Below are 25,966 nucleotides of genomic sequence, written 5' to 3'. Positions count from 1 at the left end.
CTTTCGATGACTATATCCTGCCGATTTGCAATCGGTCATGTTTTAATGAGTTTTTCGAAAAAATGTCCGAGTTGGGTCTGAACCAAATTAATTTGATTCCGAATAAACTTGGTAAATGCTTAGATTTAGTATACGTTGATACCTCTTTGAAGTATTCCGCTATTCAGAGTATTCCTCTTGTTCTACCAGAGGACTCGTATCATCCTGCTTTGGAAATATCTGTCGAAATCATGAACAATGTACGGGATAATAATTATCAAACTTCGTGCTTCCGTACTCGGTTCAACTTTGCAAAAGGGAAATCGACTCTAACAAACTTGCTTGAATTTGTAAACCATATATCATTGGGTTTTAGGGAACATAAGTATACGGATGTTATATACACATACTTTAGCAAAGATTTCTATAAAGTAAACCTCTCGATTCTCATACATAAACTTGATCTGCTGGGCTTTCAGCCAAGATTTCTTAAATGGTAAATAAAAGCTGATAATAGAACACAACGAGTGATATTTAACAATACTCCTTTAGATACAATTAATGTCTCTTCAGGCGTTCCACAAGGTAGTCATCTTGGCCCGATTTTGTTGTTTAATTTGATTCCAAATAAATTTGGTAAATGCTTAGATTTAGTATACGTTGATACCTCTTCAAAGTGTTCCGTTATTCAGAGTAATCCTCTTGTTCTACCAGAGGACTCATATCATCCTGCTTTGGAAATATCTGTCGAAATCTAAGGCAATGTACGGGATAATAATCATCAAACTTCGTGCTTCTCTACTCGGTTTAACTTTGCAAAAGCTAATTTTAATAAGTTAAATACAGAACTTTCTACAATATCATGGCCTAATTATAATGGTGATATTGAATTGAGTGTCTCTCATTTTAATAACATTATTACGAAATTATGTGAAAAGTATGTTCCAATAGCAATTGTTAATAAAAGCAAAAGTATAAGTCCGTGGTTTTCGAAAGAGTTATATAAATTGAAAAACAGAAAAACTCGAGCCTTTCAACATTTTAAAAAAACCGGTTCACTTGTCGACTATTCTAAATATTCTCTATTGCGTCGACAATATTTTAACCTAAACAAAAAATGTTATAATAATTACTTAAATAAAGTAAAAAAGAATATTGTAAGTAATCCAAAATCCCTTTTATGATTTCGTCAACTCCAAACGCAGGATTTCCAAATTTCCGTCCGCGATGAAATACAAATCTATCATTTCAAGTGACAATGATATTATATCCAATATGTTTGCAGAATTTTTCAAGTCAAACTACTGTAATAATTCATCCAAAACTTTTTCTTATCAGCACGTGCTGTGGCCGAATACTTAAATTAACGCTCCAATTATTTCTGAAGAAGACGTCCTACTAAATTTAAATAAGTTAAAACCATCTTTTAGTTATGGCTTCCTAAAAAATAGTGACAAATATATTTACTTGGCTTTGACAAGGATATTTAATTCCTCTCTTAAACACGGTATATTTCCTTCAATATAGAAACAGTCATTTATAATTCCTTTGCATAAAAGTGGATTTAGATCCAATATTGAAAACTATAAAGGTATCGCAAAACTATTAGTTATACCTAAACTTTTTGAAGCTATCATCACTGACCATATAACCTTTTCGAATTCTCCGTTAATTTCCTCATCTCAGCATGGATTTCTTAAAGGGAAATCGACTCTAACAAACTTGCTTGAATTTGTAAACCATGTTTCATTGGGTTTTAGGGAACATAAGCATACGGATGTTATATACACAGACTTTAGCAAAGCTTTCTATAAAGTAAACCTCTCGATTCTCATACATAAACTTGATCTGCTGGGCTTTCAGCCAAGATTTCTTAAATGGTAAATAAAAGCTTCTTATCTTGATAATAGAACACAACGAGTGATATTTAACGATACTCCTTTAGATACAATTAATGTCTCTTCAGGTGTTCCACAAGGTAGTCATCTTGGCCCGATTTTGTTTTTTTTGTTTATTAACGATATCTCTTCAGTAATTGAATTCTCAAAAATTTTATTATACACTGACGACGTAAAGCTTTTTAAATCATACACTTCAACTGAAGAAAGGTGTCTGTTGCAAACAGACTTACACAATTTGGTTGCATGGTGTGATAGAAATGATTTGCCATTGAATATGAAATATAAGACGATGTGCTTTTCCCGTAGATCTGTGTACCTCTCTTCTTATGTAATAAAACACCATATTCTAGAGCAAGTTTTTAACTATATTGATTTGGGAGTTAATATGGACCCTAAGATTAATTTTTGTCTTCATATTGACCCCATGGTCTTGAAAGTAAAAGCTGTCCTCAGTTTTGTTAAACATTGGTCTAAAGGATTTAGAGATCCGTATATTACTAAAACACTTTATACAACTTTGGTTAGACCTATATTGGAATATGGCTCTGTTGTATGGAACCCTAGCTACCAAATCCATTCTGACAAGTTAGAGTCTGTTCAAAAACAATTTTTACTTTTCGCCTTAGCGCATTTCCGATGGGATTCTAGGGTAAGTCTACCTACATACACTAGTCGTCTAAAACTTATTAATCTACCTACACTTTCTAGTCGTAGGGAAATGCTTGGCATAATATTCTTAGTGAAAATCTTGAATGAAACAGTTTGCAGTTCTTTTCGCCTGTCTGAAATTTAATTTAATATCCCGGTTCGCCTTTCGAGGCAGTTTAGACCTTTACTGTTAAAATCCTGTAGATCAAATTTTGAACTAAACGAGCCATTCCGCCGTATATGTCACTATTTTAATTCTCATTCCAGCACATTTGACTTATCTGACTCACTTTTCAAAATTAAAAAAACTTTATTGTTTTCTCTTAATAAATGAAAATGTTACAATTTATTATATTGTAACTATAAATCTTAGCTGTTGAAATTTTTGTTTCTGTAGCTGAGCAGTTTTAGATCTCAACACTTAAAAACTCTCTTGCCTTTTCTGACTCGGCTAATTCCGCACGTATGCGGATTGCGCCCCTCGCGACGGTTGGCGGGAGGAGGATAATCGTTGGGTTATTATTATTATTAAAAAAACACAGAATAATAAAAAATAAAAGCATTCGTTTTTTTATTTTTATTTTGTGGATACTTTCACTATTTTCTATTTATTTTCAAAACTTCTCTTTACATAACAAAGGCATTTAAAATGATGAAGTTTTGGATGTAGACGAGCGGGGCGGCGAGAGTCCAAATCATGAGAACCGTATTGTATGAGGCTGCGAAACGGGGTCGATTGAAGTTTTTTTTTTAACGAATAAAATGTAGCGCGTTTGATCGCTGTCGAAAAACACTGGTGATCGAATTAGCTGATGTGGGGATGACGTGTGCAAAAAACTGCGTTAATGAATTGTCTGTCCAAACGAATGAAGTGGCAGCGATGATCCAGTCCTTTCTGTTGCTGGGTAGCGTGGGGAGTCGTCGTGTTCTATTCTCCGTTGTTGAGTATAAGTGGAGATACTTTGAGTGTTCCCGCTTGTAACTAACATAATGCATGCAGGAACGAACGATGCGACGAGCGACATCTCTAACGTTGACAATCCAAAATTCTAATCTAATGAAGACGACCAATGCATTTAGGCCTGCGTGAAAATTGCGTAAATGTAGGTGTCAAACGTACTTTAGTACAAATTGAGAATCGCTGGGTAGTAGAATCGGGTGCTTCTGAAAGTTTGGTTAGTCTGCAAAATCTAGACGTCCCCCAACCTTTAAGAGTTCAAACCCGTTTACGTTATCCAGAAATGGAGTGAGAAACTTCAAGTTACTTTTTATGGCTTAGGTTTTGCGAAGCAATTAAATGTCGTTTTAAAAATGTTGTTGCTGAATATTGAAGATAAGGCAACATGATGCGCGTTTGTCTGCATTTATCACTGAACCGAAAGAGCCAGGCGATGATGCCATTAATGACATCGATCAAGTAATTTGCGTCCTTAGCTACAGCAAATGTCTTCTAGCTTTTCTCTGCGTTCACAAAGTTCATGTCAAGCTCAATATCGCATGTGTGCTTTGGCCAATTCAGTGCAATTTCCCGCATAAGCTAAAGGCCACAAAACCATATCGAATCAATCGATTTCAGCTCAGCAGCAGGCAGCCTCGAGATACTAGGTCGGCTGGATTCTTTTTGGAACGCACGTACCTCCATTGTCCACTTGCAGTCACGTCCTGTATGTCAGATACCCTTTTGTCCACAAACGTTGACAGCGTAACAGAGTGTTGGTTTAACCAATGCAGAACTAATTTCTAGTCAGTCCTAAAGAAAGTAGTTCCAGGAACAGATGTGAATATATCCTTTACCTTAGCATACAGGCGAGCGAGAAGGTGGGCACCGCAAAGTTCCAGTTTGGAAGAGATGATATACTGCAATCGTCGGAATCTTCTGTGCGTATGTAAATCGCCAATCCGTATGCACAAATTGATGCGTCGCAAAACCCATGTAACTTTGTTTGAGGTTATCATGACTGTTGAAAGCACTCCAAGTGGATCGAACAGTGATGAAGCGATGGACAACTTTCGTTGTTGATTTACGTGAGTACCTGCCGGTGACGGCCTTACCTCACGGTGTTCCAAAACACAGCGTATCAATACAATGCGTTGATAAGCGCCCCAAACAATACGAGCTGTTTGCAAGTATTTATTTGGATACCAGTGGCAGTGTGTCTGGGTCCACACTACCATCTTGGTGTGATTCGAGACCGACCTAAAACCTCTTCCGTTTTCGAGTACGGAACACAGTTGCTTTTTGCAACTTTATTTTAGAACTGAAAAAACAGTTAGGCTGAATTTTCAGTTCTTCCTGCATTTAGGTTTCAACCACAGCCACCACGAATCTCCCCAAAGGGGCCATAACCCAATGAGCAGATTGGACCGAAGTCCAAAGGCTTTCTGCTCCCCGTGGTACCAGAAAGTCTCCGGTAAGACTGTGTAGCCGAAACTACTGCCAGTTGAGCAACTCAATGACTGGTGACATTTGTCGCTTGAACTTCAAATGTATTTTTATTTGCTTTTTCATTTAAAGTCTATAATATCAGTTCAAGCTGAGTAGTATAGCACTATTTCTGACATACTTTGCTGATATTACTGAGCAAGGTACATAATAACAGTCATAGTGCATATTGGCTTTTAGTCGCCTCTTACGACAGGCATGCCTTACCGCAGGTAAATTCTTACCCCTACCCGTAGGGGAGAAGCGATGGACAGTATTGTGCGCTTTATAACAGGCTTATGAACTTGTTATGATATGAATGTTAACAACAACGTATCGCTGCGTTGATTTCATGTCATGCCAAATCAACCGTACCACACAGAAGATCATTAGCATAAAACGAAGTCTTTACAGCCGCAGCGCCCATTAGAAATTCACTTATATGCTTTTTCTGCTGAAGGCTTCGTACTGCTAGATATGGAGCTAAGACAGCAGAGAATGTAATGAAACTTACAACATTTTCAAGTATACTTGCCTGTACATTTCAGTGATATCTGCGGTGATAGCGTAACGATGCAGATGGAAGCGCAGTAGCAACATGAACAGCTCTGTTTGAATCGTTGGTCCAACCAAAAATAAGTCGTTTAACGATGTTTTTATTGTATTGTAGTTTGCCAAGAGACGTCGAACACTACTCGAAACATTGTTGATGCGCTTGTAGGTTTCAGTACGCAGTGATATGGTATGTAATAGTGTGGTTCATCTAAGTTCGGCGTTATCACTACAGACATGTGATCAAGGCGTTTGTACTCTTCCATGAACGAGACGTACTAGAATAAGTGTCTGGCGAATGCCAAAGACAGCGTTTGATTGCAAGGAATCGGCGATGTGCGATGTCAAATGAGGCTCCAAGTGTAGCGGGATTGTCCGGGAACCCTTGACTGATAGTTGCGATTCTGTTCTTGTATTGAGCGTTACCTTCAATTTTTATAGTCGGTTTGTGCGGCTTATGTTCCATTCCTGCCACGTTTGCTTGCTAGTTGAGCAAGTCAGTGATTGCCTCCACCGAGACCAGGCTAGATTTATAACATGTTCGCTGATTAAGTGTTTACAATTTGGCAGAAGCATACAAATTTCATCTTTTTCAGAGGTTAATTGTAGAGTGGTACCTGTTCTGGACAGTTCATCTGCTAAGCAGTTACCAGGAATATCACTATGCCAAGAAACCCATTGCAGGTTTATCGTGAGGTAGGATGTTTGATCGTCGAATAACATAGGAGACTGCAATGATTTCAAGGCCTTATTGTGAGCACACTTTTTGTCAAAACAACAAGGATTTCTTTGACTGCTGTGATCTTCATTTGGAAGACACTGCAGTTGTCTAGTAAACGGAAAGTGATTTTGGTATCTAATTTTGCTGAAGAAAGACACCACCTCCCACTCGATTATCTAGTTTGGAAACATCAGTGTAGATGGGGAAAGCAATATTGTCGACCGAATTTAGTTTCACTTCTATTGGATTGGAAAAATCCGTGGTTGTGCATAGAAACGGAAACTTACTGAGTATCTTAGAATGCCAGGCGACTTATTGGGAGGATTCCCTCAGTCTGAGAGCTGACTTTGCTGCCACTTTTTTACAGAACTTGTAAAATGACGTTCAGTGCCTGACTTGGCGTTGTTCTAAGAGCTCCACTAGTGCATATACTGGCTGCTGTTTGTATACTTTCCAGACGCCTCAACGTGTATTTTTTTTCCATTATTGGCCACAATACCAATGTACCGAATGCTATGATTGGTCTAACAACTACTGTGAAGAGCCAATAAGCTATCCGAGGCGTTAGCCCCCATTTGGGGCCCATCATCCATAGCTATAGCTGCTTTCTTCACCATAGAATATGGGGTGTGATACCAAACTGAAGCGAAAGTTGAAAGTTCGAGATTTAAGATTGGTAACTGAATCACCTATACTGCGAATGTCAATGTGATATTTCTTTCAACGAAGGTGAAGCCTTTGTGCGAATTCATCAGTCATGAAGTTTACTTGGGAACATGAGTCGAAAAGAGCTCTTCCAAGCTTGTACAAACCCGTGGAATCTTTGACTAGAACTAAAGCTGTTGCTTAAATGACCTGCCCGTGTTCCGAGTCACCATATGCGAATGCGTGACTGCTAGCTAGTTGTATGTATGAGGTTTGTTCGAATATAATGTCGACGAAGTTTGAAACGATTGCGAAATGGGAGCAGATATTGGAGTTGCAAGTGTAGGCAGGGCTGCGTTGTCATGATGCAAGAGCGTATGATGCGTTCTGTTACTGGTGCGACAGCGATGTTTCGACACACACTGAACTACGCTGTGGCCATTGCTGACAGTGGCGTGCTAAAACTTGGGTGAAAGCGATTTGTTGTCTAGCGATTCGGTCCATTTGTTACGAGTTTGCTGATCCATTTACCAATGACAATGTAAATCAGCATTGCTTGCGCGATATTGGAGATTGTGCCCAACGATTCTAACGAACTGAATTTAATTGATGCCTTGTCAATCAAACTAAGCAGTTGTTGATAATATACCAATACCTTCCAAATAAATCAGAGTTGGGTAATCTAAGCTTACCCTGAGTTTTCGGGTAGTTTTAGCTGGCTACCTGGAAGGCTCGTACGGTTTCCAGAGCTGGACAGGACAATTAATAATAAAATATTTCTTTATTTGAAAGTCTAGGTTCACGAGCGATAAGTTGAGTGACAGATGCAATAAAATTTGTGTATTCTACCGCTAAAGGTATGCAGGACAATCTTGGCAAGTGTGATGGCGTGGAAACAGGAGATGGAACTGTTGTCTCGGCATAGCTAACTGTAAGGTGCCCTTTCTCCCCAAGCTGTGCTTGAATGCAAAGTTTGGCTATAACATAGCTATCCTCTAAATCTGCGCGACGTGTGCCTGATGGATCCAAATCTTCAATGTCAGCTTGAGCTGAGAGTGCTTGCTTGAAGTATAACTCTAATATTCCCAGCCGACATTGTAACTCCGCATGTGAAGGTTTTTTTATCCTTTAACTAAAGATTTAATACGTGTTATATTGCGTTTTATGTTAGCGGGGTTGCGTTTGTAGTGCTTATGAAAAAAAAAATTTAGAGAATGCATATAACGAATAAAGTGAGCGACAATAACTACTGCTAGCAGCAGTGCAGTTTAGCGATAGTAGCGTAGCGTTGGCAGAACAGCGACTACGGTGCAGCAGTCAAGCGCGTAACGTTTCCAATTGCCGGCAGAGCTACGAACGTTCAGCTGAGCAGTGCAGTGTGGGCAGAGTAGCACGACACTGCGCAGTGGTGATTTATGTTGAGTATGTGACGATCTGCTAACAAAAGCAGCAAAGGCAACTCCGATAACCTAATTGTTCCAATCGATAATTTAGCGAATATAAATATATGCATGTAAACGAGTAAACATATATATGTATAATAATAAAAAAATTTTGTTTTTATGTTTACGCTTTCCAGTGAGCGGTAAATTCAGCAACAATACAAGACCTTATTATCTCACTAGACAAATCATCCCATTGCAAAACAGCAATGTGTAAATTCAACACGAATCACTAGTCCAAGTGACCTACCAATAACCGAGAATATAACTGCAACGCACTTATGAAATGTTGTGAATGAGATCATAAATATGATATTAACGCATTCAAATTATATTTTAATTAATGCACGAATCTAGTATTTGTCTTTTTGAGTACACAGGTATCTTTTTCTGCAATTGATGCAATATATTGTTTGATTAGTACAATCAAGTTTTCTTTTGCACAAGAATTTAGTCTGTTGTTTTACACACATGCCCCACGTTGGGCGTCAATAATTTTATTGCAATAAGCGTTTTTCTTGCTTTTTTCTTAATATTATAATAATATGGAATGTGAAGTCAACGGCGACGTGCAAAAAACCCAAAGTGGAGAAAACGTCTCCTGTTAACAATTCATTAGCTAATAAATTATTTTAATAGTTGATCATATGTACATATATACAAATTGTTCTCTTTACAAAGTTTGAGAAAGAAATAAAAATATATTGTAACGGATTTCTCGATATATCGTCTAACTATAACTCACTCTTGAGCTCGATCACTGGATTGTTAAATTAAAGTCCCAATTTAATGCTATACACTTATCTTTATTTCCAATTCTAACAACTTAACACTTATTGCTCGCTATTGAAACTTATAACTTATTGCTTATAGCTTAATTGCTCTTTACACGGCAACACTCTAATTAGAACTGTGTCTGTTGCACAATCCGGCAGCCCTTATATAGTAAATTTTTAACAAAATTTCGCTACTAGAACATTCTGGCAACTACGAATTCACTGATAAGTTGCTTCTGGCAGTTTATCGTTAGTTCTGATTTGTTCTGGTACTCGTGTTCGCCACACTGCCCTCTACCTAAGTCTGATCGTCCCGAATAGATATTTACGGCACCAAACGCTGCAAGCAGTTCCAGATGAACAACCTTCATTTTATTCCTTGGTCTTCCAATGCTCTGTATGCGATACACTACATAATTGAGTCGTTTAGTATCCTGGTATGGTCCTTCCCAATTACACTGTAATTTGGGAGATAACCCTTTCTTTCGTTGTGGGTTATATAACAATACCCAATCGCCTTCAATAAACCCTCAGAGTTTATTGAATTGTCGTATTTTGCTTTCATGTTATCGCTCATAATTTTGGTGCGCTGCCTCACCATAGCATGCTTATCCCTCATCTCGTCTCCGAGGATGCTATTGAATTCCTTAGTATTCCTTCTCCCGTTGGCGTTAATTCCAAATTTTAAATCAATCGGTAGTCGAAGATCATTACCACAAATTACCCTTGCTGGAGTCTGCCCCGTTGTTTCCTGTACAGCAGACCGATAAGCCATCAGGAACAAGGATATATGGGCATCCCAATCTCTCTGATACTTGTCCACAACTTTCCTCAAATGTTCTTCCAAAGTTCGATTAAATCGTACTACCATGCCATCCGACTGCGGATGTAGTGCAGTTGTACGGGTTTTCCGGATACCCAGCTTCTGGCACATCTCCTGAGTTAGAGCTGATTCAAAATTTCTCCCTTTTTTAGAATGTAATTCTCTTGGAACACCATATCTCGGTACCCAATTGTGGATGAATACATCCGTTACTGTTCCTGCCTCTTGGTTATGAATTGCGTATACCTCTGGCCATTTGCTGAAATAGTGCATGACATATGTTTCCTAATTTACCGGTAGGAAATGGACCAGCTACATCCATGGCTACTCGCTCAAACGGCGCACCTTAATTGTACTGCTTTATCTGACCATGACTCTTGGAACGCGGCCCTTTAGCAGCAATGCCCTCGACACAATTGGCGATCCATTCCGTAACTGATTGACGACAACCAACTCAATAAAATCTTTGTTTTAAGTTCTCCAAGGTTTTAGTGATACCCATGTGTCCTCGACTTGGACCGTTGTGCAGCTCGTTGAGAACTTCAGGAATTCTTACTTTTGGAACAATCATCAGAGCTCGTGAACTTTGCCCATCTTCGCTTTCCCATACGCGATGCAAGCAGCCAGACACTAACTTCAAACTATTCCATTGTGCCCAATAAGCCTTTGCGATTGGGCTTTTTGCAGTTATTTCTTCTCTCGTTGGATTATTCATCTCTAATCCGTGTATTACACTTTTCAAATCTGGATCCTCTTGCTGACATTTCCGTAGCTTCTCCGAATCCCAGTCTTATGTTATTGTTATTAATCGGACATCTATAATGTCTTCTTTGGCCTCAGCCTTTGAGCAATGTCTGCATTCCAGATTACAGGGACGGCGGGACATGGCATCAGCATTTCCATGACTACTACCTTTGCGATGTTCTATAGGGAAGTCGTAACTTTGGAGTCTCTCAATCCACCGTGCCAACTGTCCTTCAGGGTTGCTGAATTATAGAAGTCTTTTTAATGGTGCATGATCTGTCCTCACCCGAAATCGCTGGCCATATAGGTGCTTATGAAAATGTTTGATGAATAATTTCTCTCTGGCTTGCTTATGGTCTGGCTGTAATACGCAACCACTTTCTCATGCCCATCAATGACTTGTGATAAAACGCCGTCTACTGCAAATCCACTGCCATCCGTACCCAATATAAACGCTGATCCTGGGACTGAAAATGCTAACATTAGCGCAGTTCTTAACCGCTTCTTCAGAGTTTGGAAGTCCACTTCCTGTTCTTTATTTCATTCAAAAACGCTGTTCTTTTTTGTGAGTTCATGGAGGCTACTAGCTACGCTGGCAAAATTCGGAACGTATCATCTATAATAAGTACATAGTCCAAGGAAACTCCGCAATTCATGGACATTTTTAGGAGTGGGCCAATCTCTTACTGCCTCGATTTTTTCATTAGTTGTGCAAATGCCCTCCGTTATCACTTTGTGTCCTAAGTAGCTTACTTCCTTTTTGAAAAGGGAACACTTCTTTGGACTCAGCTTCAGACCAGCGCTAGCCATCCGTTGGAAAACCTCTTCCAAGTTCTTAAGGTGTTCATCGAAGCTTTTACTCAACACAATGATATCGTCGAGGTATACCAAACAGGTCTTCCAGTGTAATCTTTTTAATACCGGGTCCATAAGTCTCTCAAAAGTAGCAGGAGCGTTACATAATCCAAAGGGCATGACGGTAAATTGCCATAGACCATCACCTACGCTAAAAGCCGTATTTTCTTTGTCTTTTTCGTTTACCTTCACTTGCCAATAACCACTTTTTAAATCAAGTGTTGAAAACCATTTTGTGCCTGATAACGAGTCAAGTGTGTCATCGATTCTAGGTAGTGGATAACTGTCTTTCTTCGTTACATCATGTTGCCATCTTTCTTCTTCACAAGTACTACAGGTGAGCTCCACGGACTCTCTGATGGTTCGCTTACGCCGCTTTCGCTCATTTCACGTATGGTCTGGCTTAAAACTTCACGTTTTGTTAAAGGAATGCTCCGAGGAGCCTGGCGGGTTGGCCTTGCATCACCTGTGTTAATAAAATGTTTCACAACTTTGGTTCTTCCTGGTTTGGCATCATCTTTATCAAATATGGATGAGTATCTGAGAAGAAGTTGTTTAGCCATAGTTTGATAGTTTGCCTCTAGTTCCTCAGTCCATGTGTTAATTTCACGAGATATATGGTTTTCGTCCATGGAATCTTCCTCAAGACGTATTTCGCAATTTATCACGGCCTCAATCTCGTGACACTGCCCTAATATAGCTCCTTTGAAGAGTTTTATTGGTTACTTGCACTCATTAAGTACTCTTACTGGAACACGTTTATCTTGTCTTGTCATAGCCAGGGTTTAGCCTATAAGTAAGTTTGTTGTAGAGTCTTTTGTGAGCTCAACAATCCACCACTTGTTTGGCCCATAGTCTCCATATATTTCTGCCCAAATAACTGCTTCTGATGTTGGTGGAATCTGCTGGCACTCTGTTGTTATCACTCGTCCAACATTGTACTTATTATCGTAACCGAACATAAGTGGCACTTCCATATTTCTATAGGACATAATCCTGTTTTCCATGTCAATTTTGATTCCTTGATTCGCTAGAAAGTCCACTCCAATTATGACTTTTGTCGGCGATATATGCCACTATAAAATTGTGTAAAACTGGGGTATCTTTTCCAGTTGTAGTACGTAACTTTGCCTTAGCTAATGGTTTCACTTCTTTCTCAACCAGATCAGATCGAATTATGGAATGTGATGCGCCCGTATCCACAGTCAGTATGCGCTTTTTGCCTTCTACATATCCACTAACCGATAACGTTACTCGTATTCCTGCTAATTTGCGAAATGGAGATTACAGGGCATTTGCTTGTGGGAGCCAGTCCGTGTCCTTTTCGGCTGGCTCACTTTAGTTAGTTAGATTTGACATTTGCGTTTACGTCCAACTGGATTATCAGTCTGGTTACAATTGCGGGCAATATGTCCACTTTTTCCGCAGTTGAAACATTTAAGCACACCGTCATTTTTCTTATGCGCTTCCGTAGATTTTTCTAGTGCTTTCTGCATGTTGTCAAGTAATTGGTTGACCCAAGTGTGTTCCTTTATTTCTACTTTATGAGCTTTAAATGTTTGATTGCTAAGCAAAGATGCAGTTTCCTGTGTCAGAGCATCCGAACCGGTTTCCGCAAACGTCAATTTTGGACATGCTAATGCAGCAAAGCGTGTAGTGTTATCTCGTATTCCATTGACTAAGGTCTGAATTTTCACGTCTCCGATGTATTCCACGGATTTATATGCATAAGCTAAGTGAGCTAACCTCTCAGTCTCTGTAGAAAACTCCTGCAGAGACTCATTGGCTTTTTGGCGGCGATTTTGCAACTCGATTTGGAAGATCTGCTTCCTGTGCTATCATACCGTCTTTCTAATGTACCCATCAACGTTTCATAACTACTTGCCTCGCAGTTTTAAATGGTCTGTAACATCTCCGCTGCAGATCCTTTTAATGCAACGAACTGCGACTTTATCTTCAGCGTTCCAATTATTTGAAGATGCCGTCTTTTCGAATTTAAGCTTAAAAATATGGAACGGAATAGTGCCATCAAAGGATGGAGGTTTTACCTTGGTAAAAGCTGACGGCATAATTAACCGATTTAATTGTTGCTCGCGGAGACGATCTCTCAATTCTTCCACTTCAGTTTTAATTCTATCCCGCTCTTCCGAAATCTATGACAACACTTCTGCTATTTGTGAGGTCACCTGCGATATCCGTGTATCCTGCTCTTTCAACTGTGAGGACACCTGTGCTGATATACGTGCATCTTGCGCTGCGAACTGTTCTACCAACTCTGAGGGCACCTGTGCTGATATACGTGCATCTTGTGGTGCGAACTGCTCTTTCAACTGTGGGGACACCTGAGCTGATATATGTGCGTTGCGAACTGCTCTTTAAGCTGTGTCGATATTTGCGTTGATATCTGCGTTGATATCGGCGTTGACAGCTGGGACATTGCAGCCAAAATCATGTTGGTGTCCATAGCATTTGATTAGCGCGTCTCTTTCATATATTGTATCTTTGTCGTCTTTTCCTCTAATTCCAATTGAAAGACATATTCCTCAACATTAATATTATCCATTTCCCCTGGCCTCTCTAAACCGTGATTGTAATTCAGTTTTTAATCTATTTGTCGCCAAACCACGTTGCTCCAGCTTCTTTTTCAGTTGTGGAATCTTCAGATAGTTAAACTTTGCAATTTTCAAATAATAATCTCCTTGTTAATTTGTTAGACAATCCCATTTCTGACACCAGTTGTAACGGATTTCTCGATAAATCGTCTACCTTGTAACTAACTCTTGAGTTGGATCACTGGATTGTTAAATTAAAGTCCCAATATAATGTTATTTACCTTATTTCTAAATCCAACAACTTAACACTTATTGCTCGCTATTCGAGTTAACAAGTTATTGCTTATAGCTTAATTTCTCTTTTACGCTCTAATAGGAACTATGTTTGCTGCACAGTTCGGCAGCCCTTATATAGTAGATCTTTAACAAAAGTTCGCCACTGGAACATTTTGGCAAGTACTTGTAGGAATCCACTGTCTAGTTGCTTCTGGCAATTTATCGCCGGTATGAGTTTGTTCTATCATCCGTGTGGAAAACTTTAGTTTAGCATCCCACGGTTTCAGAGTTAAGAGAAGTATGTTTGGATAGAGGAGATTCTCCTTTTTTTTATTTTACAATATTTGTAAAATTTTTTATTACTCATATAACGAAAATTGTGTAAAAATTAAATGCTTATTTAAAGCAAATACTTAAATATTTACTATAAAAAAATATGTAGAAACATTGAAGTGAAGTGTTAGTGTATAATAATTGCATAATATAAAAGAAAAGTAATTCATAAATACATATTCGTGATCTGGAGAATCTCCTCTATCCAACCATACCCCTCTTAACCCGGAAAACGTAGAATACTAAACTAAAGCCGACCCGACAAAATATTTAAAGCTAAATTTTAGAATAGCATCCTCCGTATTCGTGGTTAAAATTGAAATGTGCGGTTAGAGGAGGCTCTCCAGATTAAGAAAATATATACATTTAGTTGCCGCTTACTTATAGTTTTTGCGATATGTGCATTTAAAGTTCAACACATTAAAGTGCGTTCTTCTTTGATTATAAAACAGTTTACACTAATATTTTTTGCTATTATTTTTACTAACACAAAGTAGTTTCCACACATATATTTTATGGCATATGGTATACGTTGGCAATATTGATTGCAATAAAGTTGTATAGGCCACATCGATTGCCTGTCGAGAAATCGAGTTAGGCTTTTGACAATTTGTGATATTATTTTACCCTACCGTTCACAAATTCAAAATAAAAAAGAGTGGTTTTTATATACTTAATTAATCATAAACCTCAAAAAAGTCAGATGGTGTATAAAATGTGTTTTATAAAACTTGTTGAAATATAAGATTTACCAGCACGAAGTAAGAATAATAATTTTATTGCTTTAAACTCATTTTTGATGTATTTATATTTAACTTATTTCATTGTATTACTCTATGATGATCCAGGACTTTACAGTTTTATTTAGTTCTTAAAAAAAGATTGGTGATAGGGGAAAGATGTGATAGCAGAAACAGTATTTAATGGTAAATTTTGGAATAGCATCCACCGTATTCTTGGCTAAAATGGGATTGCGCGGTTAGAGAAGGCTCACCAGATTAAAAAAAAATTTATATAAATTTAGTTGCCGCTGGCTTATGATTTTCGAGATACTTGCGTTTAAAGCTTAAAATTTCAACAATTTAAAGTGCGTGTTTCTTTGATTAATAATGAAATATGCACTGACATTTTTAGCTTTTACATCCACTAGCACTTCACAAATTAGTTTGTACCAATAGTGCAATAATAGCCTTAATTCTATAATTAATTCATTGTTCAATTTGGTTAATGTATAGTTTAGTTCCCCCAACGGTAAATGTATAGTTTAGGTCCCCCACATAAGGAGGCCTCAAAAATGAAATTTTTTTTTGGGAAATCTTTAGTATAACGTCCCACGCTTTCGGGGATAAAATGGGTATGGGCGGATAGAGGAGATCCTCCAGATCAAGAATATATATAGATATAGCCGCGGGAAACTTATAGTTTTCGAGATATTTGGGTTTAAAGTTCAAAATTTCGACTATTTAAAGTACGCATTTTTCCCATTTCAAATGAGTTATACACTTATATTTTTCACTTTTATATCCACTAACACTTCACTAATTCGTTTTTACACATGTTTTTTACATTATATAGTGCAAAAATAGTTTAATTCAATAATTAAATTGTTGTTAAATTCTATTAATTCTGACAATAAAAAAAGGGTTGCAAAATTTCAAATAACCAGTGTTACCTTATCGACATCTTTTGTAATTGAACTGAAAGAAATTAAAACAGATAATACCCCAAATGCAGGAATCCAAAACCTAGAGAAATAAACTATTACTAAAGCATTGATGTTAAGTATTATGTTATACCCTCTATGACAATAATCCTTATTTCTTGTAGAACTTCTTTTTGCGTTGGCGGCCTTCGGCCGCGCTTTAAAAAAATAACCCTGGTCGGTCCAACACCGGGGTGTATCAAGGTTTTTTGCGCAGAACTCCTTTTTGCGTTGGCGGCCTTCGGCCGCGCTTCAAAAAAATATCCCTGGTCGGTCCAACACCGGGGTGTATCAAGGTTTTTTGCGCAGAACTCCTTTTTGCGTTGGCGGCCTTCGGCCGCGCTTCAAAAAAATAACCCTGGTCGGTCAAAAACCGGGGTGTTCATAATTCAATCGCGTCACATATATCACCATGTTGTTGTTGTTGTAACGGTTACCTAGTCCCCGTTTGGGTGATAGATTCCAGATTCGTTGTCGTCGAGGTCATCTAACGGGAGGCCAAGGAAACGAGGTGTTTCGACGTCGGACCATAGGGTGAAGGGTGTTAGATGAGTGGGGTTTGTTGGGCATGCAAAGAGGTGGTTAGTGTCATGCGGAGACTCATTACACGAAGGACATGTGTTTGGTATGTCGGGGTCTATTCTGGATAAGTAGGAGTTTAACCTGCTACAGTATCCAGAACAAAGTTGCGCGAGGGTCAGTCTGGTTTCGCGAGGCAACTCGAGCTCTACGTCTGCTATGGGTGGTGGTTTGACTCGTAATACGCCATTCACTGAGAGGTAGTCGGTGAAGGTGTTGATGGCTCCACTGTGAATGGCGGTACTGCCTAATGCCGTCGACGAAATCAAGGAAAGACCTCTTGATGTTCCTAGGAGGCGGCTCCGCTACAAGCAGGCGACTACAGGGGTGTTTTCTACGAAAACACCTCAGCAGAAACTGCTTGGAGAGGAGTTCGTTCTGTTCCTTAACCGGAAGCAAACAGTCCTCACTATGTAGGTGTTCGATTGGAGACATCAAGAGGCATCCCGTGATAGTCCGAAGTGCAGTGTTCTGACAGGTCTGAAGCTTCTTCTTCTGCGTGTCACTGCATTCAGGCGACCATATTGGGGCTGAATAATTTAGTACCGGCCGGCCGATTGCCTTGTAAGTTGTCAACAACGTTTCTTTGTCTTTTCCCCAAGAGCTGCCGGCAACCGACTTGAGGACACCTCAAGTGTGTTCACTACTGGGGAAAGGAGAGTTATCGGGCGATAAGACTCCCCTTTGTTGGAGGGTTTCCCAGGTTTCAGTAGGGGACCACTCTTCCGACTTTCCACACATCGGGTATTTAAAGAGTAGATATCGACAAGTGGAGGACCTTCGTGAGATAGTTTACTCCCATTGGGCCTAGGTGTTTTAGCATCAGCATGCTTATTCCGTCAGGGCCGATGGATTTAGACGATTTCACCTTTTTGATGGCACTTTGAACCTCCCCATCGGTGAAAGTAAGTGGTGGCAGTCTTTTGGCATTTTGCGCAGCCGTCGGGTAACACATCGTTTGGCGCACTTCTTCGTCGTCATCGAATTGAATTTCAACCCGGTCGTCATGTCTCCTCGGATTAGACAAGGCCTTGACAGTATTCCAAAGCTTACTCACACCGGTGAAGAGATTACAGGACTTCAGGTGTTCCACCCATTTTGTCCGCTTATGTTTAGCAGCAGCGATCACCTTGCGGAATTGACGCTCGCCAACGATGACGTCCGTAGGAATGGGTAGTGCGTTGAAGGTGCTCTCAGTAAATTCTGTGAAGCCGACCCAGTTAGCTTTGTTAAAGTTAATAAAGGTGCGATTGTCCACAGAAAGATGAAATCTAGGCCTCTACCATTATCTCGCTCGCGATCCTTACGTAAAACGTTGAAATCTGCACAACTCAGAAAATCTGAGCGGCTGTTTAACTTGGTTTCTTGGACTGCAGCTATCGATATGCGCTCCCGGCTCATGAATGCAATTATCTCCTCGATCTTGCTCTGTAGTCCGTTGCAGTTGAATTGTAGGAGTCGCGTTTGTCGCGGGTGTCCGGTCGTGATCCTAGGGGTAAATGGGGTGCATGTATGTGGTGTTGATTGGCGACGCCACTGTATGTGATTGCGGGGGCAGACTCCTACATCATGGGGCAACATACGACGCACTCCACTCTCGTGTGGTGCGCAGACCGGAACACGACAGAAAGTGACACCAGCCAGTACAAGAATCGCACTTGACTGATGTGACTTTCCGGCGTATTACGGTTAGACATACGGAACAGACTGTGCGAGGAACCAGGAGTTGCTGGGTGGTTCTCGCACGAGGATTGGAGCTGGATGCAGGTTGGGGGGGAGGTTGGTCAGACTGGGAGTCATGCTGTCTGTGTGAGCTACATAGGGCCGTGGAGGTCCTATCTTGGCCACTCTACTGGAGCGGCAGCGCAGTGCGCGAACATGGTGCAGGTTGCACAGCCGTTGAAGCAGATGTCGCATTATTGCGTTGACAGCATGGGGCCACGTAACTCGTGGTCCACTCCCTATGTGTCTTAAGGCCTGAACAGGTCTTAAGATGGCTCCATCCGTTGCATGTATTGCACCTAACTGAGGTCGAGTTTGGATGGAGCCTTTTAGAGCAAACGCAGCAGTAGAATTCCTCGGGGCACGGGTTAGACTCGATGCCTGCACGGTTCAGGAGGATACGCAGCAACCCTGCTGCTAGGCGATGCTACAATGACGATAAACTAAATCTAGAACTTACCGATCCAAACAGGGTTAGATCGTCGAAATAGCAGCCCTTGGCCGGATAAAATCCGGAATGGTTTCGCAGAACCGGCTGTTGTGGGAATTGCCCACCATCGCTAGTTGTGGTCTGATAAACAGAATAACGTGGCAACCTATTCTAACCCTCGCATCAGAGCACCTGCCGATAATAATTTCGATCGGATAACTAATGACCTTATTTCTATGGAAAACCGTACCTTCGTTAACTTTACCAAAACTAATTGGGTCGACTTCACAGAATTTATCGAGAACCGCACTACCCATTCCTACGGACGTAATCGTCGGCAAACCTCAATTCTGCAATAAATCAGCAATCTTAGCGCGACTTCTTATGTCAGGTCTTTTCCTGTGACCTCCATATAAGGGATCTCAATTTAGAGATTCGACAACTGGTAGATCCACATAAGAGGACGAAACGGGTAGAGCACCTAATGTCATGTAATCTCTAAATCCCTGTAAATCCGAGGAGATACGACGATAACCGTGTCAACCATTAACATAGGGTTAACAGTATAAGGGAAATTATAGTTCTGAATTAAGGCCATGGTGGATTACTTAATTACTTAAAACAGCTATTTGCAGTATTAAGGAGTAATTTATTATATCCATTTATCTCGTTATCTTATCAATCTTATCCAAGAATATTTGGTACGTCTTAAAATTATAATTTTGTGTTAGAAAGTGTAAAATTGGTGCGATACAACAAAGAAACTGTTGCAAGCTAGGGGTGTTGATGCGTTAATAATTTTTTTTTTTTTTAAATTGATGAGTGATTTAGCCAAATTTTTGATGAAAAACAATATACATATGTCATAATAGCTAAAGTAAATATAGAACCATATTAATAACTTAAACTGTATACAATTTCGCGGTATTTGTTTCTGATATAATATTATAAAAGCTTTGAAAGGTGTTGGCAATATTGAAGCAGACGGTGATTGAGTTTCACCTAATATAGTTGCGAAAGTGTTTATAAACTTCCAAAACCTTATAAAAGCGAAATTCAAATAAAAATGCCGCCTAAGAAAATAAACACAACATCACAAGTTTGTGGTTATTGCTCTGAGTTAATACGGGACAGAACACAGCCAAGTATCCAATGTGCTGCATGTCGTCACTGGTTTCATTCCAAATGTACTGACCTCACACCTAAAGAGTTTAAAGCTACTGAAATTAGCATAAAGAGAAAATAGTGTGTCTGGAACTGCACCCACTGTCACAATGCTATTAGCGTCAAGACAGACCTCCGGAAATCTGATGATGGCAAACTACCACATAACCTGTCACCAGCTAACGAAATTGAGAGTATTTTGATCACTTTACTACTGATTACGATCGTAAGTTTAAAGATCTATAGGATAGCCAATGTTATTGCTCCGAACATTCCTGAATCAGACAAAGCTGTAGGTAAAGACCGTTTAGAAGACGACAGGGCGAACTCAGTAGCTGATCTGCCTCCTAGCTAATGAGTGTTGCCACTGAACTCGAGTTACGCCGACTTGGACGACATACATCGGTACGTATATGTCCTCTGCACTCCACCACTCGCTTACCAGCCGACGCACTCTCTATCATCAAGTATAGACCTCCTGATGGAAACACAAATTTCATCTTTAATGCTGATCTAACGCCTTCCCAACAACAGCACCTAAAAAACCTGCGCCTGGATTGAGACTCTATGGTGAAAGGGGTGTCGACAGCATGACAATTAAATATATTTATGGTGTGCCCAAGATCGTGAAAAAGAATTTTCACTCGTTGTAACGAAGCTTTTTTTGCTGCCCCTGCTCCTTCTAATTTGCTGAGGTATACTCGCCGTGTCCAGGGTTCATTACAATAAAATTGTAAGCTATAGGGCTTTTTACAAATCGTATTTTATTTATTGTAGTATAACTTTACAAAATGGTGTCTTGGATGTCGCTGTTTTCTGTTACAACGACGACGCCCGGATGTTTCTGCCGGCGCTTGTGTTGGCTTCGGAGAAGATTCTGCCGCGTGCGTTGACGGTCGTGTGTGCTACGGTGACGACTCTCGGGTGTTTCTGCCGGCGCTTGTGTAGGCTTCGACGATGCTTCTACAACGTGCGTTCGTGTATGAGTTGACGCTTGTGGGTGCTACGACGACGACGCTCGTGTATAGCCGTGAAAAAATAATCCCGGGCCGCAGGAGACTGTGTTGGCGACAGAAAGTTAAGGGTTGAGTCGGTCAGAGGATCAACGGTTCTTGTGTCATCTGCGAAAACATCTTTCCTGCTGGTTTCTGCTGTCCTTTTTGTATTTCGGGCAGGACTCATACTGGCGTCCGTAACGGTTCTCGATGGTTTTCTTGCAGGACTCTTTGGCCTAGGGGTTTAGGCACACATAGCTTCCAGGGTACAGCCTCTTAATCCTGGGATAGACACGGGATATGGCGATAGAGTTGACCATCCTTTTCCATGTAGTCCGCATACTTCTAGGGGTTGGCGAGTACTTCCCCTACTCGCTTTCGCCACCAGTTGCATTGTGGCGCCAGCGTCGTCGCATGTCTTATGGTTTCTAGTGGCTGCCGGGACAGTGCGTCCGCTACTAGGTTGAGTTTCCTTTGCGATACTCGATGTTGAAGATATGTTGCTGTAATTCTAAAGCCCATCGCGCTATACGACCGTAAGGGCTTTCTATAGAATTCAGCCGCTTCAGTGACATATGATCCGTTATCACCGTGAACCTATATCCCCCTAGGTAGGGTCTCATTTTCCGGATTCCCTAGACTATGGCGAGGCACTCCTTTTCGGTTACCGAATAGTTGGTCTCCGCCTTATTCAATTTGCGACTGGCGTAGGCTATTACGCGTTCGCCTCTTTCCAGTTTCTGTGTCAGCACTGCACCAAGGCCGATGTTGCTAGCGTGCGTCTGCAAGGTAAATGTCTGGCTGAAATTCGAACATGCGAGGACAGGAGCCTCTGTGAACCTGTAGATTAGATTAATTTTTGAGGTATGCACCGCGACCTATGGTCTATTGTGCCCTCCCCTAAGCCATATCGTATCATCTAGGCCCAGCATGTTAATAAATTCCAAAATTCTGCTCGGTGCTAGTGAGGTGATACAATCCCTGTGAGGAAACATGGATCCCAGGCCCTTGATTCTGCGTCTGCAGACTGCTGTGCAGTTCATCAGCAGATGTTTAGGGGTTATCGGCTCTATGTCGCAGAACCGGCAGTTTGCAGAAGAGGCTATACCCATGTTGAAGAGGTGCTTCTTAAGCCTGCAGTGGCTCGGGAGATTAATTATGGTTTTGAACCGTTTGAGGTCGTAACCCCGCATTAACAGTCTGGCACGGTGCATTCCCTGAAGTTGTTGCCAATGTGTCTCCCTACCTACTCTTTCCCCCCTACGGAGGAGCTCTTTAATTGTATGTGGACCAACCGCTATGAATGGTTACGGTCCTACCATTTTTGTAGAGGCCGCAGAGCGGGCCAACTCGTCAGCCAATTCGTTCCCGGATATACCCCTGTGGCCAGGCACCCACATAAGGTGCACTCGGTTGTGCTCTGATAGGCTGTTCAGCCGTTCTATACACTCCAGTACTAGAAGAGATCTGACCTCATAGGCAGAGATCGCTCTTAGTGCCGCCTGACTATCGCTGAGTATAGCAATACTACTCCCCCAGGATTTTCCATCAAGTCGGTTGCACACCATGATTGCTTTTGTAGCTTTGGTTAGGGTCCGGTCCACGTGCTGCTTCCATCGTAGCGTGGAATCCAGCGTGAGGCCCAGATATTTGACCGTGCTGACCATCTCCACCACTCTGCCGTGAAGGGATATCTGTTAACCTGTGCTTGATGCTTTCAAATGCTTCTTGTTGCTCAGCTCCCCACTTCCAGTGTCTCCCTGTATTTAATAAGGCGGTGAGCGGCAGTGATACTAGGAGGCTATCCCAAGATATTGGCGTACTTCTTTCACGCTAATTGGGGGCTTCAGCTCCTGGTCTGCTGATACTGTCTCGGGGTCGGTGTGGATGCCTTTGTCACTGATCACGTGACCCATATACCGGAGTTCCTTCTTTAAAAACTCGCATTTCTCAGGACTGATTCGAAGGTTGGCCTGTTGTTATCTCTGTAGTACCTTTCGTAAATTCTGTATGTGTTCCTCGAATGTAGAGCCTATGACGATTATGTCGTCAAGGTAGGCGAAGGCATGTGGTTTCATCACAGGGCCTATGACCTGGTCGAGTACCCTCTGGAACGTCGCAGGTGCTGAATGTAAGCCGAATGGCATGACGTGCCATTGGAATAGGCCACTCCCAGGTATGGTGAAGGCTGTGTATGGCCGGCTGCCTTGCTCTAAAGGTATCTGCCAGTAGCCGTTCTTGAGGTCCAGACTGCTAATATACCTTGCTTGTCGTAACTTGTCTAATATGTGTTGTGGCCTAGGTAAGGGGTATGCGTCGGGCACTGATCGGGCGTTGAGTTGCCAATAATCCACGCATAAACGCCACTTACCGTTCTTTTTCCGGGCCAATACAATCGGCGCGCTGTGTGGGCTGTGAGACGGTTCGATGCATCGCTGGATTGCGTGAAAATATAGTTACTTGATGGGGCGGTTGTCGGTCATGGTTTCGAATTTTCAAAGCTCCTCCGCTAAGAAGTCGCGTGTGCGGGCCGCTTCGTTTCTCTGGTTGGTGGTCGATCTAGGCTCGACTCAATTAATCCTCCTGCACTTTAGCTTACGTGTTTTGTTGAACTTCGTCCTACTGGGTTTCAGTAGTCGGATATTTGGTGTAGTTGGGGTTGCGTTGCCTACCATTTCTGATGGCATGGTGTAGAAGGCTGCTGAATGCTGAGCATCTGCCGTTGTCAGCACTACCTGGTGTCCTCCGCAGGACACCTTAACTCCCATGTTCCCCAGTGTATCTAATCCGGGTATGACGTCATCAATCGCACCGGGCATAACATGTATTACTGCTTGGAGCGATGACTGTCCGAGTTCGATGTTGGTCTTTACGGCGTCGTAAATCTTGCTGGTGGTACCGTCGGCCAATTGTATTTGCATGGCTACGGTTACTTTCTGACGCAACAAACTACAGACAAGCACTGACCGCCATTCACAGTGGCGCCATTAACACCTTTATCGACTCCCTCTCAGTGAATGGCGTACTAGGAGTCAAACCACCACCTATAGCAGAAGTAGAGCTCGAGTTGCCCCGCGAAGCCAGAGTGACCCTCGCTCAACTTCGTTCTGGATATTGTGGCAGGTTAAACTCCTACTTATCCAGAATAGACCCCGACATACCAAACACATGTCCTGCATGCAATGAGGCCACGCATAATACTAACCACCTCTTTGCATGCCCAACAAATCCAACTCATCTAACACCCTTTTCTCTATGGCCCGACCCCATCGAAACAGCACGTTTCTTGAGTCTCCCGTTAGATGACCTCGACGACAACCAAACTATCACTTACCATCCAAGCGGGGACTATATAACCGTTACAACAACAACAACAACATGACGGCTTCCGCCGGTTCTTCGCCAAGTTTGATCACTGCTAGTTCGGCGCTGAATTCTGTGGGTCCGCCGTGCCTTTTCCATGGCGGAACCCTCAGCCGTTTCCCTGTTGTCGACCGCAACATTCTTTGGTTAGCACACCCGATCGACCACATTCCCAGCAAAATATCTTTCTGGGATTACGGCATCTTCTAGCATAGTGTCCTTCCTGGCCACATCTCCAGCATGTGTAAAAAGTTTGGTTCGTGGGTGGTTGTTGGTGATCCGCGTTTACCGCCGTATTGTGTTGGGAAACCGTGTGACGCTGTTGTGAACGTGCTGATGCGGATTGGACGGGTGGATGGTTTGGCCGCGTTGTATTTCTTACCGCGTGGTCACCTATGATGTGTCTCGTCATCTCGGGGCGAGATGTCTCTACTGTTCTCCGATGTCCTTCATGAATGCCTTCGCACTCTTCTGCAAGCGTGATAAGTTCGAAATCTCGACGCCGAATGTAGCGTAGATAGTCGGTGTGGCTATTTCGGAAGATCCTTTCCAATCGCTGCTCCTGGTTATATTCAGCGTGTCTCATTAGATTCTGCACAGAGAGAACGTAATCTTTATATTTTTCACGCTGCTGTTGTCTTCGTTGCCGTATGTCATCTTCGAGGCGTTCGAAGTAACATGCTGGTAAAAACAATCGCACAAAATCTTTTTTGAAAGTAGTCCAACTCCTCCAATATTCGTTGTTGTTGCGATACCATTGTAACTCGGGCATGGTTCTTGGAAGAAAGTCTATGTCTATCATGTATAATTCGGTGAGCTCTTCCAATCGTTCGATGAACGCCAATGGGTCTCTACCGCCATCGTATTTTACGGAGCACTTCCTCACCTGGTCGATGATAGGTGCGCATGTAACTATCTGGTTCTGTTTATGTAACATGCCGTGACTTGGCATGACTATTAGTGGCGGCTGTCGTGGCGATGATTCCGCGAAAATGGCCACGGTTCCTCTGCCTTGATCTGCTCTGAGTGGCGTCTTCTGATCGCCTTCGTCTCGTGAAGCGGACTCATTTGCTTTGTATGCAGCTTCCATTTTTAAAATTTTGTTTTGTGTATTTCGGAGTCCTGTTGTTGTTGTTGTAGCGGCAGAATTGTGCCGAGTTGGCAGTCCTTGACCGGATAAAATCCGGGTCTGACTGTCGTGGTAACGGATTTCGGAGTCCACGTGCGTCTTGGCTGCCAGTGCAGTTATGCGTTTCCGAATCTCCCGCGGAGATTAATTGCTCCTTAGATACGTTGTCCAACCACAGATCTGTCATTTTGCGTTAAATCTCATCCTGATGTT

The 25,966-nt window shown here is 41.6% G+C and overlaps 1 protein-coding gene and 1 pseudogene across 5 annotated transcripts in view; one reads left to right on the top strand and one right to left on the bottom strand.

Moving 5' to 3' along the window:
- Positions 1–9,974: 9,974 nt before the first annotated feature.
- LOC138857757 (uncharacterized) lies at positions 9,975–24,182 on the bottom strand (annotated as a pseudogene).
- Positions 15,216–25,966, top strand: part of LOC106622753 (uncharacterized) — a 34,374-nt gene continuing 23,623 nt past the window's right edge. For 2 of the 5 annotated variants that reach the window (XM_036371439.2, XM_014242027.3), the window contains exon 1: positions 15,222–15,430. The gene's annotated coding sequence lies outside the window, so the exon portion shown is untranslated. Of the gene's footprint in view, positions 15,431–25,966 lie in introns of all 5 variants that reach the window. The other 3 variants (XM_036371440.2, XM_036371445.2, XM_014242030.3) reach the window with 3 other exon arrangements.

This window comes from Bactrocera oleae, chromosome 6 (assembly GCF_042242935.1).
Source record: "Bactrocera oleae isolate idBacOlea1 chromosome 6, idBacOlea1, whole genome shotgun sequence".
Lineage (NCBI taxonomy): Eukaryota > Metazoa > Arthropoda > Insecta > Diptera > Tephritidae > Bactrocera > Bactrocera oleae.
The sequence above is the reverse complement of the archived record's forward strand: the minus strand, read 5'-3'. Positions and strand labels throughout refer to the sequence as shown.